Source organism: Chelonoidis abingdonii, chromosome 8 (assembly GCF_003597395.2).
Source record: "Chelonoidis abingdonii isolate Lonesome George chromosome 8, CheloAbing_2.0, whole genome shotgun sequence".
In the NCBI taxonomy this organism is placed as follows: Eukaryota; Metazoa; Chordata; order Testudines; family Testudinidae; genus Chelonoidis; species Chelonoidis abingdonii.
Window position 1 is genome coordinate 21,338,795 of NC_133776.1, and position 14,182 is coordinate 21,352,976.

The window sequence follows — 14,182 nt, forward strand, 5'->3', positions numbered from 1 at the left end:
ACACCAATGAACATCAGGAGTAACTCCCTTAGGTCAGTAGTTACCCTGGAATTAAACCAGTGTGTGATCTCAGTCAAGCCCTACACATTTCCTTTGCAATGATCTTTTCCTAAATCTTAACTTCCCCTATGTAGAAAAACCAAAGGGACAGATTTTAATCTCAGATGCATAGCACGTACTGATGCTCATCTCAAAAATAAATAAATTTTTAAAAAACCTGCTATGTTTTCACATACATGCATAGCAGGGGATTTTCCAAGCCATGTTATGAGGTCTTCTACTCATCAAAGATTAGAATCTAGTCCAAAGCATACCATTTGCAGTGTATCTCTCAAAGTAAATTACCTTCATTCTCACTACCCAGAAGCCCCGGCAAACAGGAAAAAAAAATATCCTTAATTATGTACCTTCAGTGGTAAGTAAATTCTTACAATAATCTCATGTACTGAATCCAAAATAAATTGCAGGAGCCATATTAAAAGCCAGATTTAACAGACTTCTGTACTATTTTAAATCATCCTAAATTCCACACTAGGCCCTCATGTATCAATCCTAGTATCTAGATTTATGGAAAAAGTTTCCACAGAAAAGCAGCAAAATTCACCTGGTTTCAGTTTTCATTGCCAAGTTTATTCAGGGAAGAGGGAAATGCATAATGGGTCAAGTTTCCCAAAATGTTCAGGTTCTTGTGAACCCAAACAGAAGTATACCTGGACCCTGACAAATTAACTCCACTGGTTTTGGCTCAAGAAAGTCATGCGAACTGAAACCTAGTTGTATGAATATTTCAAACCACTTTGGACAAATATTTCAGTGACTCAGTTTCATGTGCACTAATGTCTGCATAAAGCAGTCTTGGAATGTGGAAGCTCATAGCTAAGCTATTGTCACAAAAAGTGGAGTATTTTATACAGGATGCACTAGGTCACTTTTTAGCACAAGGAGAGGTGCTTAAAATCCCTCTCTGGAATTCCTGGCACAGAAGTCATTGAATTACAGTTCATCTTCTGACCACATCCTTGGCACGTAGGACTACATACATGATTGCTTTTGGTGACCACAAAAAGAAAAAAAAATCAATTTAAATTCTGCACCTAGCCAATCAATCAATCTTACAGTTTCCCGAAACTTCTAAAAACAATGCCTCAGGCAACATGTGTGTGGCTCAGAAGGGAAAAGGTTTCAAATATTTTAAAATTCCCTAATACCTCTACCTAAACTGTTACTTGTCCCTGGAAAATTCAAAGCCTTTGTAACTTTAGCCTCTTACTCTCTTGATTATGGACCTGATCCAAAGTCCATTGAAGTCAAAGTCCATTGGCTGCAAAGAGCTTTAGATCAGGTCCTGTAAGCGTTATCACTCAACATTGCTCATCCAATCAAACAAAAAATAAGACTACTGTGCCTATTGCGTGCAGCTATGCAACATATGAAATATCATATATTGGGAAGTCAGATCTGGTCACCAGCATATTTAAACAGTTAAATTCTGGTGAACCATGGTGTAACTCAGGGGTAAGCAACCTATGGTATGTGTGCCGAAGGCGGAACACGAGCTGATTTTCAGTGGCACTCACACTGCCCGAGTCCTGGCCACCGGTCTGGGGGATTCTGCATTTTAATTTAATTTTAAATGAAGCTTCTTAAATATTTTAAAAATCTTATGTACTTTACATCCAACAATAGTTTAGTTATATATTATAGACTTATAGAAACAGACCTTCTAAAAATGTTAAAATGTATTACTGGCACGCGAAATCTTAATTTAGAGTGAATAAATGAAGACTTGGCACACCACTTCTGAAAGGTTGCCGACCCCTGGTGTAACTCAATAAGTATTCAGTGAACAATAACAAAAAATTCCTTGAGTGAAATATTTGTAGCTTTCCTACAGCTCTAGTTCCATCCCTCTTTGAATACCTTAATAGATACTGACCACAACAACAACAAAACACATATATGTACCCATATCTGCAAAATCCTCTGGGTCCATTTCCAGAGCACTGCTACTCAGCAGCATTTTCTGAAGGTCTTCACTTTACTCCAACGAAAAAAAACATATGTCAGACCACCTTTGTAGTAGACAGCAATTCATAGGCAGCTGCATATTGCAAGTTGGATATTTATCTCTCTCACACACACACCCCTACTGGTATGGAGAGATTTCTCAATGGACCTTCACTTGCAGTTAATTTCTATAAATTAGTCATTTTAAAAGTGCAAATTTTTCTGGGGAAAATGAAGAATGAAAAATGCTCCTCCTATCTAAAATGAATAGTTTAGGAAAAGATTTTAACCCATTATGTCAGTATTATTAAAATATTTGAACATTAACCAAATCAATTCTAGAACAGTCTTAATTCAATAATATGGCTAGCATAGGTTTTCTTACCTCTCTTTGGGCATGCAAGGAAAAAGCCTCGGGTGGAGGGGACCAAAAACAACAACAACATGAAACTGGTTTTGTGTTCTTGGGTGTTAAGCAAAAATAGATTAGAAGAAAAACAAAGCCATGAAATTGCTGTCTCTACAATATTTGCCCTTGTTATTTTCAAAGGATCAAATTGTTTATTGATCTTCATACTGAAATCTCACTGCTCAGTTGTAAAAAAAATAATTTACATATTTTCACTGTTCAAACGAAGTAACATGTCAACACATTAACAGGTTTTTAAAAGATTAATGCTACGTGTCCATTATATGTTTGTAATTGTACATACACACTACTTATGTTGCACTGACAGTTATTTGATAAATACATTTAGCATGCAATTTTGACTACCTCATATGTATTCTGCCCACCAGCCCATTTCCATCTGGTCTGTTTTCAATATTGCAAATCTTTGACAGCTTCTAAAAGTGAAAAAACCCTGCTGAAGAAATGTTTACTTTTCCACTACCCTTATCTTATCCTGATTTGAAGTGCAGGATATGCAATATTAAAATCCTGCCCCAGTGACAGATTAATTATTAGGGAAAATTCCTATAGAATTTAATAGGGATGACACCTCTAAGGTCCTATAGAAACGTAATACATATTTTTGAAATTACTCTGAAGTCTTATGGGCTAAATAGAAAGTAACTGTTCCATAGTATTGTGGAACTCTCTCATACAACATAGACTCAGACTCATAGGTCAGAAGGGACCAATATGATCATCTAGTCTGACCTCCTGCACAAGGCAGGCCACAAAACCCTACCCATACATATTTATAACAACCCCTAACCCATGACTGAGTTATTGAAATCCTCAAAATTGAGATTTGAAGACCTCAAGCTGCAGACGATCCACCAGCAGGACCCATGCCCCACGTGCAGAGGAAGGCGAAAAACTCCGAGGCCCCTGCCAATCCGCCTGGAGGATTCCTTCCGACCCAAATATGGCGATCGCTAAACCCTGAGCACGTGGGCAAGACTCACCAGCCAGCACCAGGAAAGATTTCTGCGTAACTCAGTTCCCATCCCATCCAACACTCCCCTCACAGACCATTGAGCAGACTTATCTCTGATTCCAAGATCAATTGCCAAATAAACTATCCCATCATATCATCTCTCCATATACTTTCAAGCTTAGTCTTAAAGCCAGATAAGTCTTTGCCCCACTCTTCTCCAGAAGGCTGTTCCAGAACTTACTCCCCTAACGGTAGAAACCTTCGTCATTTCGTCTAAACTTCCTATATCCAGTTTGTACATTCGTCCTTGTGCCTACATTAGTACTAAGCTTAAATAATTCCTCTCCTCCTAACGTTAATCCCCTGATTATTTTATATAGGGCAGCTATCCCCCGCAGTTCTTTTGGCCAGGCTAAACAGCCAAGCTCTTGAGTCTCCTTCATAAGGCAGGTTTCCATTCTCGGATCATCCTAGTAGCCATCTCTGACCTGTTCCAGTTTGATTCATCCTCTTAATATGGGACACCAACTGCACAATATTCCAGGTGGGGTCTCACCAGCCCTTATATAACGGTATTAACACCTCTTATCTTGTTGGAATACCTCGCCTGATGCACCCTCCGCATTGCTTTTTTAATGGCCATATCGCATTGGCGGCTCTAGACATCTGCTTCACACATACCCCAAGGTCTCTTTCCTCCTCTGTTGCTTCCAACTGATGCGTCCCCAATGTATATCTAAATTCTTTATTATCCTAGTGCATGACCTGCACTTTTCACTATTATATTTCATCCTATACTATTAACTCCAGTTTACAAGGTGGTCCAGATTCCTGATAGTATCCGTCTTCTCCGTGTTAGCATACCCCAGTTCGTTTCATCCGCACTTTATTAGCACATTCCGCTCTTTGTGCCAAGGTCAGTAACAAAAGGTAAATAATCGTCCCAAAACGATCCTTGGGGATCCCTGTAACCTCCTTTCCAGCCTGACATTCACCCTTCAGTACGACCCGCTGGGTCTCCCTTAACCAGTTCCTTATCCACTTACAATTCATATTCATCCCATCTTTTCAATTTAACTAACGTTCCCATGCGGAACCGTGTCAAACGCCCTTACTGAATCGAGGTAAATTAGATCTCCGCATTTCCTTGTCTAAGTATCGTCACCTCTCAAAGAGGAGATCGTTGGTTTGGCAGATCTACCTTTAGTAATCCATGTTTGCAATTTGTCCACATTACCATTACCTCAATGTCCTTAACTACTTTCCCTTAAAATTTTTTCCAAGACCTTCACACTACAGACGTCAACGTAACAGCTTTATATTCCCGGATACTTTATTCCCTTCTAATAGGTTACGTTAGCATCTCCAGTGTCGGTACAACCCCGGTTTACCGATTGCTTAAAATTCTCGTAACGGGAGCATTCACCCGCCAGTTCTCTTAATTCCTCGTGGAGATTGTCCGGGCCCTCGATTTTGTCCCATTAAGCTGTTCAGTTTGGCCTCTACCTCAGATGCGTAATATCCACCTCCACATACATTCGTTTTTCCCTCCATCATCCCTAATCCTCACTATCTTATTAAAGCCGAGGCAAAGTACTTATTTAGATATTGGGCCATGCCTGTTATCCTTAACTCCGTTCCATCTCGTGTATAGCGGCCACTTCTTCTTTCTTTGTTTTTTCTTATTTTATTGGCTGTAGACCTTTACTATTGGTTTGATTCCCTTGCAAGGTCCAGTTCTACGTGGCTTTTAGCCTTCCTCACTTATCCTATGTTCTGACCTCACTAAGTGCCCTTGCTAATCCGCTTTTTCCACTCCTGTAAGCTTTCTGCTTTTCTAATCCTCTCTGAGTTGCTTGCTCATCCAGCTCGTCCTACAATCCTGCCCATGTTTTTTTCCTTTCTTGGGGCAGGCTTCGACAGTTTCCGCAGCTGCGACTTAAAGTAATTCGGCCTCCTCCGCATTTAAATCCACAGTTCCTCCGTCCAATCCTTCCCTAACTAATTTCCTTAACCTTTAAATTAGCCTCGAGAAGTCGAAACCCTAATCCAGATCTACGTTTGTTTATCTTCCATCTAATTTGTTGAATCACTCCATGATCACTCGAACCAAGGTTTCCTACCACCTTTCTTCTACGAGGTCTCACTGCTCACAAAAACCAAATCTATGGCATCCTCTCGTAGGTACTTCAACTACTTGATGAAGATCCATCCGCTATCACATCCAGAAAATCTGACCCTTATTCTTGCAAGCACTCGTCTCGTCTATATCGGGAATTGAAGTCTCCCATAATAACATTTCCTTTGTGTTTACTTCATTAAAGAGGTCTCTTATCCATATCATCAGATCCTGGCGGTTGTAGCACACCCAACACTATCTCAGGGGAAGCTCTAGTAGCTTTTTACCCAGCGTGTTTTTACCCAGACAGACTCCTTCCTTATCCTTCCATCACTTCTTTCATTACAGTTCACCTCATCATTGATGTACAAGCTACTCACCACTTGCCTTTCTTCCTGTCTTTTAAACAAGCACATAGCTTCAATACCGTACTCCAGTCGTGAGTACTATTCCACCGGTTTCTGTTTATCCTATTATCCGGGTTTCACTTCCTGCACCAGTAGCTCCATTCCTCCATCTTGTTCCCTAGGCCTCGCAGTAGTGTACAGACATTTTAATTTGGCGTTTGGCGTCAGTGACATTCTTTCCCCGTCGTGCACAGACCCTTCTACCACAGCATCACCCGTTGCTAGTTTCAACTCCGCTTATCTCCTCGGGTCAATTCTTCGTCCACAAGGTATCCCCTCTCACTTCGTTACTTCCTCTCCAGGTTAAATTCCGGCGTGGAATCTCCTAACATCTCCAACCATCTCCCCCATACAAATTTTAAGGCATTCCACTGGATGATGCAAAACATTTTTTTACTGAATCTTTAGAGTCTAAATATTGTCATCCCTTCTGTAGGCTTTGGATCACCTGCAAGAGCAGCATAGGTTGGGGTCATGCAAGTTAGCATTTCTTTGGAAGGAAAAATCGCGGATCACATCTGGGTATTTCATTTATAGGTTCAGAGTAGCAGCCGTTGTTAGTCTGTATCTGCAAAAAGAACAGGAGTCTTTGTGGCACCTTAGAGACTAATAAATTTATTTGAGCATAAGCTTTCGTGGGCTACAGCCCACTTCATCGGACACATAGAATGGAACATATAGAGAGGAGATATATATACATACAGAGAACATGAAAAGGTGGGAGTTGACCAACCAACTCTAAGAGACTAATTAATTAAGATGAACTGTTGTCATCAGAGGAAAAAAAAGACTTTTGTAGGGATAATCACTATAGCCCATTTAAGACATACACACGTCTGCTGGTGTGAAACTGAGGTGGTCACAAAGAGCACGCTGCTAAAGACTTCTTTCAGGACCCTCAGCCCCAACACCAGTGCTCAGTTCCCAACAAGCAACTCTAGCTCCAGAATTAGAGAGAGACTTAAGCAGGAGAACAAAGTCTCCTGCTGTTCGCAACAGCTCCTCCAGTGAACCCACGTACAATAAAACACAACACAGCATTTCTTCAGAGAAAGTACACTACTTACCCATTAGGGCTGCATTTGCACTTCATGATAGGGGTGTGATTTCTAGGCTTATGTACAGATACTCATGCTAGCTTTCCTTGAGGTAGTGTGAGTAGAAATAGCAGTGTAGCTCTGGTAGCACTGATAGCAGAAACAGAGGCATGGCTGAGCTATGCCAAGTACAAACCTGCCTGAAACTGATAGGTAAGTACTTGGCACGGCTCAGCTGTAACTCTGCTGTTGCTACCCTTGGTACTGTGCCTACATTACTATTTATACTTGTGCTAGCTTGATGAGAGGTAGCATGACTATGTGTATACAAGGAGGAGAATCACACCCCTCGCTTGTAATGTATGCATGGCCTTAGAAAATAACTAACAGGACTGTGTACCAGTGCCACCTGGGGATGCCTATCATAACAATATAGTAATCTACTAGACTGGAAACTGGATCCTTTTTATCATCAGCTAGGGAATATTTCTAATTTACCAATGGGACACACAACACTCACTTCCAACCCTACAACGTCCTAGGATATCAGAACATAAACTTGCTCAGCATTATGTACAGAAAAGCTATTACAAGGTTTCATACTAGTATTAGTTTTCATTGGTATTTAGTTCTCTGAAAACGTCCACTCAATGTGCAGTGGCAGTCAAAAAAGCAAACAGAATATTGAGAATCATTAAGAAAGGGATAGATAATATGACAGAAAATATATTGCTGCTATATGCATCCATGCACGCCCACATCTTGAATCCTTCGTACACATGTGGTCGCCCCATCTTGAAAAAGATATATTGAAATTAGAAAAGGTTCAGAAAAGGGCAACATAAATGATTAGGGGTATAGAATAGCTTCTGTATGAGGAAAGATTAATAAAACTGGGACTTTTCAGCTTGGAAAAGAGATGACTAAGGGTGGGATATGATAGAGGTCTACAAAATCATGACTGGTGGTGAGAAAGTAAATAAGGAGGTGTTATTTATTCCTTCTCAGAATACACGAACTAGTGGTCACCAAATGAAATAAATATGCATCAGGTTTAAAACAAACAAAAATAAATATTTCTTCACACAATGCACAGCCAACCTGTGGAACTCCTTGCCAGAGGATGTTGGGAAGGCCAAGACTATAACCGGGTTCAAAAAAGAACTAGATAAATTCCGGGAGGATAGGTCCATCAATGGCTATTACCCAGGGTGGGTAGGAATGGTATCCCTAGCCTCTGTTTGCCACAAGCTAAGAATGGGCAACCAGGAATGGATCACTTAATGATTACCTGTTCTGTTCATTCCCTCTGGGGCACCTGGCACAGGCCACTGTTGGAAGACAGGATACTGGGCTAGATGGACCTTTGGCCTGACTCGGTATGAACATTCTTATGTTATGTTCTAATTTTTCTCCTGCTCTGAACCCTGAGCAGTTTAGAATAATGAAACTAAAGAACTTTGGTTTCCTGGGTAGATGAACGTGAAAAAACACTCATTTTATTAAGAAATACATTGTTAAAATATTTCTATAACAGCTATTTTGCAAAATATGGGACATGTAGAGAATACCGTCTGGTATAAAGGATCTGTTGAAATAATCTTGTATGCCTTCTTCAGTAGGGTCACCCTAAATAAGTCTCAGTTAATCCTTTGGGAAATAAAAGATTAACTGAGACTTATTTAGGGTGACCCTACTGAAGAAGGCATACCAAGATTACTCCAACAGATCCTTTATTCCACACCACCATGTATTCTCTGTATAATCCCAACAAGTGATCCAAAGTGAGAATTGTTAACATTATGGTTTCTGAGATTTTGCTGCCATCTTCTGATGGAAAAACAGTATATGGGGAGAAGTCATGCTGCTGGATTTAAAGCATCACCTTGTCCTTTAGATTGCTCTCACTTTCAGATGTGTTACAAAAAAGACAGCTGTACTTTTTTTCTTTTTGGATTCTTGTATTTGGTTATTTGCCGTATTTCAGAGGCATGATACTTTGTTACATTCCTACATGCACCCATTTCTTCTGGGGTCTTTTAGATTGTAAACTTTTCTAGGTAGAGCTTGTGTCTTCGTATGTGTGGTACAGGGCCAACCACAATGGAGTCCAAACCGCTATTGGGGCCTTTAAGCACTAACAAAATATAAATAACAGTGTTAGTATTGTGTGAAAAGGAAAGAACCTAACTTGGTTGTCAGAGGCCAATGTGAGCTTGTATCTTGAGTGAATTTGCTATAGAATCACATGTCCATGGTAGTAATCTTAATTCTCAAACATTAAAGATTTTCTACAAATAACCCATTTCAACTGTTTTTACCTTGTAACTTTCTCTCTTCTCCTTTGACAATGGGTAAATATTCATATAAAGGTCTAATTCAGTTAAATGGAACTTTAAATAGTATGTAGGAATGACAGCATAAGAAGAAACATAATTCATTTTATGATGATATTGAACATTCATTCTGCATTACACAGATTTAAATCCTGAATGGACCACAGCCGTCCATGGGGTTACTACATATTTACACCACTGTAACTAGAGCAGAATTGGAGGCAAGACTCCATAACGGTTTTCCTTTAGTGTCTTTATCTGTAAAGCTTTTTCTGGATATCAGAAAGGATTTATGAATTTCCATGCCAGGGTAGAACCGTTATCTTTCCATTTCTATTTTAGTTATATCCTTTTCAAGTCATTCTCTATTCTTCATTTCAGATGGAATCAAATGAAATAACCTTTTTAAACCCACTTTCCTTTCCTCAGATAAATGTCACGTTCATAGTATTTCTGCATATGAGTAGGAGGTTTTGTAATTCACATCACTTTGGACAAACTTTAAAAATTCCTCTATGGACGCTTACAAATTATTAATATTTCTGAACCAGCACAGTGTCATGTGCAGTAGCCAAATAACTGAGCATTTATTATTGACATTAATGCTGTCTTCACCACTCTTCAACCTATTCATAAATTTGATAACCACCTGCATATATCACCAGAGTAGTTTCAGGGTGAAAGCCAGTGCAGGCCACTCCATATCCTGGCACTATAGTCACCCGTGTCTTAGTTTCCCCTCTTTTTACCTAATCAACTCATATGCAACTAGGGGTTTTAATAATAGACCCTTCCCCACCCCATCAGGGTCTGCTTTATTAAGCCATTTTGATTGTAAAATATCAGCTTAGCATGCTCCAGTCTCTGCTGTTTCTTCCTGGTCAACAGAGTTCCCCTACAGCCCTCCTTCGAGGCACTGTGCCCAATTGTCTGTTAAACCTTGGTCCTCTCTAGCCCTCTTTCTGGGACTGCAGTCATTCTGCTCTGGGAGCAAGGCTCTCAGCAGCACTCCTTCTAAGGAGTCTTAGGTATTCCCCTGTGCCTTGGATTGAGGGTTTTCTGCAGTTCTTCCAGAAAAGCTTAAATTCTGGCAAGTTTCCTCAGCTCACTACCATCCTGGCTCTATCACAGAACCACTTTTCTGTTCCCTGCAGGTCCCTCTCTCAGGAAGCAAGCAGTCCATCTTATAGGAAATGCGGCCTCCAGCCTGCCAGCACATGATCCTTGGTCACCTGATCCAAGCACAGTCCTTTACCCCAGATCACGCAGCGACAATATCCAAATGAATATAAAATTATATATAGACTGGCAGATTCAATGCTACACCCATTGTCTATAGGATTGTTGTTACATGGATGAGAGTCATTGACTAAGGTTTTATCATACAATATATACAATAAACTAAAAGCAGCAAAATAAGCATATAAAACAGCATAATTGACCTCACAACTGTAAATGATGGTTTATAATATATCAGGAAAATAAATAGTAGGATCTAGTATTTCAAACCCTTCTTACATTATTTATTAACCCGCCTAGGGAATTGGCAATAATTAGCCTTTCATCCTTATGCCATTTGTCCAAATCTATCCTACAGTGAGCTTCAACTGACAGTCACTATCATCTGATCACACTTTGACCTGCAGCTTCATGCAAACAAGCGTCTACATCATAAAGTATACCAAACAATAGCACTAGTTGGTTCTCTTGTTGACAGGTTCAGAGTCCAAATTTCCCCTCACCCCAGCAGAGTTTCACTCTTTTTACCATTTTTCTTCCTGACATGACTTTGAATCCTACCCTTTTTAGGAACAGGATTCAAGGAACGCTGCTTTCTTTTCTTGCTAACCTATAGCTTCGCGTAGATTCATTGTGACCATACTAGTGCATTCCTTTTTTGTGAACTTTGCTCCCCCACTATGCTCAGTCATCTGCTTACATGTGTATGCAATACTACACTCCAAGCACATAGCTCTCTGCTGAGTGATTAGTGTTTAATCCGGCTCCTTTTGTGCACCTTTATTATGATGAATATTATAAAAATATACAGTACCAAGTAGGAATTGTAAACACATTTTCAATGTAGCTGTTATCAACAACAAAGTTAATTTAGTGCAAGCTCCTGGCCCCTTGTTCCAAGTACTTTGTACTGCTCTCTGAAATAGAGCACTGCAATCCTCTGACATGTCATGCAGAATCGATACAAAAATATATTCTAGAGCTTGGCATGGTTTGGGAGCATACTTGCATTTACACAAATAGGCCTTTTCCTATGCTAATTAATACATTTGGCTTCTTGTATGATTTTCTAACCAGCCACTTTCTACAAGTTTTGATCAGAGATATGTCCTAAATTAGGATAATCACCCAACAGAATAAATCATTCTTCATCCACTTTGTCTTAATGAGCTCCACAAAATTCAGACAGTGGGAAAGATAGGGGTTCCATAATATCCGGAGATTATAACTGCAGTTTGTTTGCTTGGGAGAATCTAATACTATCTGATTAAGTTTTGCAATATGTACTGTTGTACTCTGAGCTCGTTCAAACATCAGAAAATGAGGTTGACTTCAACAGAAAGTGATAAACAAATTAATGCAAATCAGTCAACTTAAAATGTGACAGACTGCATTGTTTATTACGGATGTGGATCTCAAATGTTATCAGGGTTCAGAAAATCACATTGTCACACAGCAGACATACCGCAAATAGGTCTACATTTTATCTAAAGTGGTTTAATTCAATATACTTATTCTTATGCAAAATTTATTGCTGTTTCTTGTATAAGTGCTACATTTTTAAGTAGAGTTTAATGGTTCGAGATCATCTGTGCAGAATGGCTTTGGAAATCTTGATGTAATGAACCATGGGTATACAAAGTCACCACCACCATCAGACCTAGCACATTCGCTACCGGAAGCACAAACTCCCACCTCTTAAGCTAAAGGCCACAGATGACAGTAATTTACAGGGACCAACTACTAGCTGCATCATCACATGCACTGTGGATTAAATTCAACTTTAGCAGAGGGCCAACTCAAAGCCCATGATCCATTTAAGCCCCTTTATGGCTTAGACCTTATTCCAGTCTTTTATCCCAGGGTTCATTTCACTCTACACTACCTGTGATGTTCACAGTTTATGAATTCTGACTGATGCTATGAAGTTATTATAAATATTGTTATGTCATGGACTGACTCAGTGAATGTGGAATCAATTTGCTGACAAGCGCTGCGGCATGTCCTCCCACAGCAGATACAATCATGGGTCATTAGAACTTAAGGTGCAAACACCTTGGGACAATGGATTAGCTGAAGCGTGTGAAATCTAGTTTTCTCCTACCTCTCTACAGGAGGCTTTAAGAGTGGAAAATTCTCAAATGCATAATAAAGAACCCAAGGGGTTGACGCCAGCCTTTAAAAACCACAGAGGCTGAGAGAGTCAGGGAAGCCACACAGGAAGCATCAGGCAGAATAGGGGAAGAAATGGGAGAGTTTTAGTAGCGGTGGGTTGGGGGAGGGAAGAATATCTTGCAGAACAGCCAAGATTCTGGACAGCTCAAGGGGTTTTGGATAAAGAACTCTCCAGAGTGGTGAGAAATCTGAAGCAAGAAAATGCAGATAGTTATGTTTATTATTTTGTCTAGATTTATGTATATCTTGTATTTCAGGGCCCAGACAATTGGACTGCAGAGTCCCCACTACCAAGAGGGTTGTCAGACACAAGGTCTGTACCTGGAGTGCACACCTACAACTCAGAACCAATGACAGTGCCTAAATGCTGCCCAGCCTCAGCAAGCTGAGGGTATGTGGGATTCAGTTGTTGGACCCCTCATAGCAGTCTTATGGGAGCCCAACAAGGGGAACTGTAACACCATATTACATCCCTGAACACACAAACTAATCCCAAGCATACAAGATCATAGGAATTCAAGACATATCTGTTACATCATTTAGTAATGGACTCGCATCCAAATACATACAACCACTATGGTTATCACTGGCAATTGACTCTGGAAACTTAGAGCACCAAAAGTGTGACCCTCTACATCAGGGGTCTCAAACTCAATTTATCTTAGAGCCAGTGCCAGTCCTCAAATCCTCCCTGCAGGCCAATGTCACTAAAGATGGTGTTCAGAAAAGAAAATATTTATATTGTATTTTTTATTTCGCATTTCTCAGAAATAATAAAATTGCCATACAACTTTATACAATTCTTCATCTGGAGGGAGTTTTTAATGTTTGCAAGACACCTATCAACACTTCTGTTCTGTTCGTTAGTTGATGTTTGGGCTTAGTGACCTGAGCAGTTGAAACCTTCAGGATTACAGCAAGGTGCGCATCAGATAGTTGTGCTCAGTATTTTGACAGTATAGTGGAAATAAGTGATGCTGCCTCCATCGCTGACTCTGCCGAGCAACTAATTATGGTATCTCTGTCCCTCTCCCCCAGCCAATGGGAGCTGTGGGGGGCAGCACCCACAGCAGACATTGCAGGTAGTGTGGCTGCATGTGTCTCTCCTCCATGGGCTACAGTGGGAGAGGTTCACGGGCTGGCAGTTAGAGATCCCTGCTCTACATGAGGAATTTGTACTATGCACTTACTATACTTGGTACGCAATATGGGAAATACTACTATCTATATAAGAACGGCCCTACTAGGTGAGACCAAAGGTCCGTCTAGCCCAGTGTCCTGTCTTCCAACAGTGGCCACTGCCAGGTGCCCCAGAGGGAATGAACAGAACAGGTAGTAATCAAGTGTTCCATCCCCTGTCACTCATTCCCAGCTTCTGGCACACAGAGGCTACGGGCACCATTCCTACCCACCCTGGGTGATAGCCATTGATGGACCTACCATCCATGAATTTATCTAGTTCTTTTTTGAATCCTGT